Source organism: Calidris pugnax, unplaced genomic scaffold (genome assembly GCF_001431845.1).
Source record: "Calidris pugnax isolate Ruff unplaced genomic scaffold, ASM143184v1 scaffold70, whole genome shotgun sequence".
In the NCBI taxonomy this organism is placed as follows: domain Eukaryota; kingdom Metazoa; phylum Chordata; class Aves; order Charadriiformes; family Scolopacidae; genus Calidris; species Calidris pugnax.
This window is the reverse complement of record NW_015090862.1, coordinates 199,139-204,553: the sequence shown is the minus strand read 5'-3', so window position 1 is coordinate 204,553 and position 5,415 is coordinate 199,139. Positions and strand designations below refer to the sequence as shown.

Below are 5,415 nucleotides of genomic sequence, written 5' to 3'. Positions count from 1 at the left end.
CTCACCCCACAGCTGAGCCACCCCCCTCCAGCCCCAAGGATGAAAAAGCCATAAAAAAAAAAAGCCAAAAAACTTGATTCTTACAGTTAAAATCAAGTGTGTCACTTCGGTAACAAATTGGCCTGCCTGGCTGGCAGAAATAGCTGTTAAAATAGATATATACATTTTTTGGGGGGGAGAGGGGGGTGTTGCCTTTCCCAAATGAGTTCAAGAATGGGGAGGCTTTAAAGTCCCCGCAGACACTGAGTTTTTCTGCTCCCTTCCCTGCACCCTGCAAGGTAATTATCTGGCAGGAGCTGGGCTGTGCCATGGGTGTATGGCTGGTTACACTGCTAATTAGCAGGAACGAGCCAGTCCCCCAGGGCACCCTGGGTCCATCCCCATCCCTCTCTGCCTTCCTCCTCCTCCTCACCCCCAGGCACACAGCAGGAGAGGAGGAGGGAGAGCCTTGTCCTCCTCCTTTGGATGACAGAGGTGCAAACGTCCCCCTGCCCACCCAAGGGATGAGGGACAGAGGAGAGGAGGACCCCCAAAATTTATCCACTGCTCCTTGCCCTGAGGCTACCTGGGGGATGAGGACATGGTGGAGAGCACTACTTCTGCTGGTACCAAGAGACTTGCAAAGTTCATAATTTGGACCCTGCTTCAGCCTCTTCTGGGAGGGACGCTGAGGAAGCAGAGGCTTCCCAAGAAGTCTCCTCTTCCCAAAAGGAAAGGAAAAAAAGTCCTGAGCTTGGGGCTATTTAGCTCACCGGAGAGGCAGGGCTGCTTTCCACGCCTGGGCTTCTCTCCTTGGTGCTCCTCACAAGCTTCCCCCTCTCCTCACCCCCAGCAGCCATCACTGGACAAAAACCACGTTTAAATAAGCCACGGCACGAGTGGCCCCGACGCCAGGGTGACTGTCTGCTGGGCGGCACGGAGGGCATCCATCCATGGGGGAGCACCAGGAAGGGGTCCCTCTTGCACGTGATGCGTTGGGAGGAGCATCCCCCGTGCCTGGCCCAGCAGACGCACGCTGTGCGAGGTACGAGGGAGCTGTTGGAGCCCAGACACCCCTACAAGGATGGATTGGGGCTACCAGGACGTCACGCGGGCGTCCTCCTCACCGGCAGCGGGAATAGGATCTCCATGGGGCATGCAGATGGACACCCTCTCCATCCTCAGGTCTCCTAAGCTATTAGGACCTCAACGGACAGCTCAGGTTCTCCAGATCTACACCCATCCCTTCCTAACGCTCCAGTGCAAAGTCTTCGAGGCCCCACACCACCAGGAGCAGGGACCTCGGATCTCAAGGAAGCAGCCACAGCAAGAACTGGGGCTATTCCCAGCACTTCCAGGCACCTAAGCTGGGCACCCAGCATGGAAAGCCTCCCGGAAAAGGGAACCCAGCCTGAGGGCTTCTTCTCCAGAGCTATACCAGAGGAAGCCCCAGATCATCACTCCAGGGGCTCCAAGACTTCACCAGACCCCACATACATACACAGAGACCGTCCTCCATCCCCCAGAGGTTCCACTGCCCAGATGTATGTCCCACCCTGCCCCAGGGAGCCCAGGGTAGGGCTGGAACAACCCCAGGGCACGTGTGTTCCCCACAGCAGCCCCCTGCCCACTGCCTGCTTGGTCCAGCCCCCCCAGGAGATGCAGAAGGGGGTGATGCCCAGGGCACGTGTGTTCCCCACAGCAGCCCCCTGCCCACTGCCTGCTTGGTCCAGCTCCCCCAGGAGATGCAGAAGGGGGTGATGCTGGTCCTGTCCAACAGGGCTGCCCCACAGAAAGAAGCTGGTGGGGCACCTCCTGCCATTAAGGGGCAGCCCCGAGGTGGGACAGGCACAGGGCTCATTCCCATCTCCCCATCACCGTAAGGAAGACACCTCTGCTCCCCTCCCCTCCCCAAATCCATCCCCCCCTCTTCCTGCAAAGCAATATAGGGAGCTGCTGGGAGGCTGCACCACCCCGGCTGGACGGGAAGAACAGGGACTCACCCGGACACCGTTCCTGGAGAACTCCAGCTCCTCTTCCCAGTCCCTCCCCCCACAACTCAACCATGAGCCAAACCAAGCCCTTCCAGCCTCACCTGTGCTCTGCCCCTCCGGAGAGTGGCTGGGACCCGCTCAGCCTTTGCAACACACTCCCCTCCGTAGCGAGACATCAGCCTGTGGGTCCTCCTCGCCCCTCTCCACGCTGGCTGGTTGCTCTGCCTGCCTTTGGGAATAGGTGCTTTTCTTTTTTTTTTTTGCCTTTTTTTTTTTTTTTTTTTCCCCCCTTTTTCTTTTTTTTTTTTTTTTTTTGGCCTCCCTTCTTTTCGCCCCCCTTTCCCCAACCCCGGAGCGTTTTGAATGTGCAGATGCCCCAGCTTCTTAAAATTCAGCCCGGGGAGGGTGGGGGGGGGACGTGGGAAGTGTTTTGGAACATGCCCAAGCTGTCTGCTCCGTGCGTGCGCGCTTGCTAAAAAACCATCCACCTACAAGCCCCCGTCGCCCGCACCGCTTGTCAGCGCCGCCGTGCCTTCTTTCCAAAGATAAAGTGGAGCTTACACACACACACACACACACACGTACACACACACAGACACACACAGAGAGCCAGGAATCAAAGCACCAGGAGCAAACGCCCCGTCAGGGTGCGGGTGGGAAGAAACTTTTCTGCTCAGAGTCACAGAATCATCTAGGCTGGAAGAGACCCTTGGGATCATCGAGTCCAACCATCTACCCTACTCTAAAGTTCTCCCCTACACCATATCCCCCAACACCACATCTAAACGGTTCTTAAACACAGCCAGGGATGGTGTTGGTCGCCTGTCGGCTGAACATGAGCCAGCAGTGTGCCCAGGTGGCCAAGAAAGCCAACAGCATCCTGGCCTGTATCAATAACAGTGTGGTGAGTAGGACCTGAGAGGTGATCATCCCCCTGTACTGGGCACTGGTGAGACCCCACCTCCAGTACTGTGTCCAGTTTTGGGCCCCTCACCACAAGAAAGACATTGAGGTGCTGGAGCGGGTCCAGAGAAGGGCAACGAAGCTGGTGAGGGGTCTGGAGAGTAAGTCTAATGAGGAGAGGCTGAGGGAGCTGGGGGTGTTCAGTCTGGGGAAGAGGAGACTGAGGGGAGACCTTATCACTCTCTACAACTACCTGAAAGGAGGGTGTAGCCAGGGGGGGTTGGTCTCTTCTCCCAAGTTACAGATGATAAGACAAGGGGTAATGGCTTCAAGTTGCACCAGGGCAGGTTTAGACTGGACATTAGGAAACAATTCTTCACAGAGAGAGTGGTCGGGCACTGGAACAGGCTGCCCAGGGAGGGGGTTGAGTCACCATCCCTGGCTGTGTTTAAGAACCGTTTAGATGTGGTGTTGGGGGATATGGTGTAGGGGAGAACTTTAGAGTAGGGTGGATGGCTGGACTCGATGATCCCGAGGGTCTCTTCCAGCCTAGATGATTCAGTGATTCTGTGGCTTAACGACTTAACCTTGGACAAGCCCAGCTTGACTTGGTGGAACACTCAGCTGAGGTAACATCTACACCAATTATACACCAGTTCAGTACCCAGCCCTAGCACCCACCGGGTTAAAAAACGAAAATAAGGGAATATAAACCACCGAGGCTGAGATCCATCCAGGACAGCCAGGCTGAGCCCTCCTGCTCCGGGTAGGATGTACAATGAAGGCTCTGAGTCCCTGAGGGAGGAGGACAGCGGGGCCATCTCCAGCCCAACAGCCTGGCTCCGGGTTCACAACACAAGCTCTTCAAAAATCAGTGACAAGGTTGCTTTTCCCTTTGCTTTTAAATCCCTTCAGCAATCTGGCCTTCAAGTGCTCATCAATCCATTCAGGGCAGTCTCCCCCCCTCCTCCCCCACCCCTTCCAGCATCACTTCACTGCAAATTTGAGTGAAATTGGTATTTTCCTATCAGAAACATGAAATTTCAAACACAGAGAACATTGGATTTGAAAGCTGACTTTTGTTGGGAAGGTGCCTGTCTCTTTGTTCACAAAAGGGCTCATTTTTCCTGGAAAGGGGCCCAGATTTTGAGTGAAAGATCAATAACGTGCAGAAAACGGGTCCTTTTATTTAATTTTGCCACGATACCAAAAAGAAAAGAAAGAATCCATTGCTGAGACTGAATGACTTCAAAATATTTTGCATTTGTTTACCCCGTTGCGACGCTGGAGCATCTATTCAAAGGAGCTCAAGGGGAAGGATGCAGCCTTTGGGGCTCCCTTAGAGCATCCCCCTGCCACCTGCTGCTACCCCGCTGGGGACAGCATCCCTGGCACCACTCCAGCCCCATCCCAGCCCTTTTTGGGGGGAATTATTAGAGATTCAAAAAAAAAAAAAAAACCCAACCCACCACAAAGACACAGCATTCAAGATGCTGCGCAACAGTCATGACATGCTGCATCCTCCCCGATCCATATGGGGGAAAACTAACACTTTGGCAAATTTATGAAGATGTGTGAAAGTGATTATATTCCTGAAAATATCTCAAGTGGAACGGCCTACCTGGCATATTTTGTTAGTCATGAAACACGCTCCCTCCACCGACGGTAGTTTGTGGCTTCCCATCTGCTTAAATACTTTAAATACTGAAACTTTCTGATTTTTTTATGCTTTTTTTTTGAAGGCCAAAGAGCAGGCTGGCGGCGGCGGCACGCTGCTGCTGACTCAGGGGCGCGGGCTGGGGACACGTTTGCCATCAGCAAAGGGATGTGTTGGACACCTCACCAAAAGAGCAGGGGAGCAGAGGATTCCCCACGCCGGGGATGAGTCCTGCCTCCGGCCCAGAAACGCAAAAGCTCAGCTTGTGTTAATTGAATCACAGAATCACAGAATCTTCTAGGTTGGAAGGGACCTTAAAGATCATCTTGTCCAACCATCAACCTAACTCTGACAAAAATAGACACCCACACAACAAACAAGGAGCATCATCACTAAACCATACCTCCCAGCACTACATCAACCCGTCTTTTGAACACCTCCAGGGATGGTGCCTCAACCACCTCCCTGGGCAGCCCATTCCAATGGCTGATAACCCTTTCAGGGAAAATTTTTTTCCTAATATCCAGCCTGAACCTCCCCTGGCGCAACTTGAGGCCATTTCCTCTTGTCCTGTCGCCTGTGACTTGAGAAAAGAGACCGACCCCCACCTCTCTACACCCTCCTTTCAGGGAGTTGGAGAGAGCAATAAGGTCTCCCCTCAGCCTCCTCTTCTCCAGGCTGAATAACCCCAGCTCCCTCAGCCTCTCCTCATAAGACTTATTCTCCAGACCCCTCACCATCTTTGTCGCCCTTCTCTGGACCCGCTCCAGCACCTCAATGTCTTTTTGAATTTTTAAGACATTGAATTAAGAGCAATGGGCAAGAGAAGAATGTTTGGGGTCGAGCCTGGGCGCCAAAGGGAAAAGGTTAAAGGGAAGAAAT

At 53.7% G+C, this 5,415-nt stretch overlaps 1 long non-coding RNA gene across 1 annotated transcript in view; it reads right to left on the bottom strand.

Moving 5' to 3' along the window:
• Positions 1–2,188, bottom strand: part of LOC106889419 — an 86,476-nt gene extending 84,288 nt beyond the window's left edge. The window contains exon 1 of the long non-coding RNA XR_001412308.1: positions 2,075–2,188. This is a non-coding gene — a long non-coding RNA (uncharacterized LOC106889419). The remainder of the gene's footprint in view (positions 1–2,074) is intronic.
• Between the last annotated feature and the right edge of the window lie 3,227 nt (positions 2,189–5,415).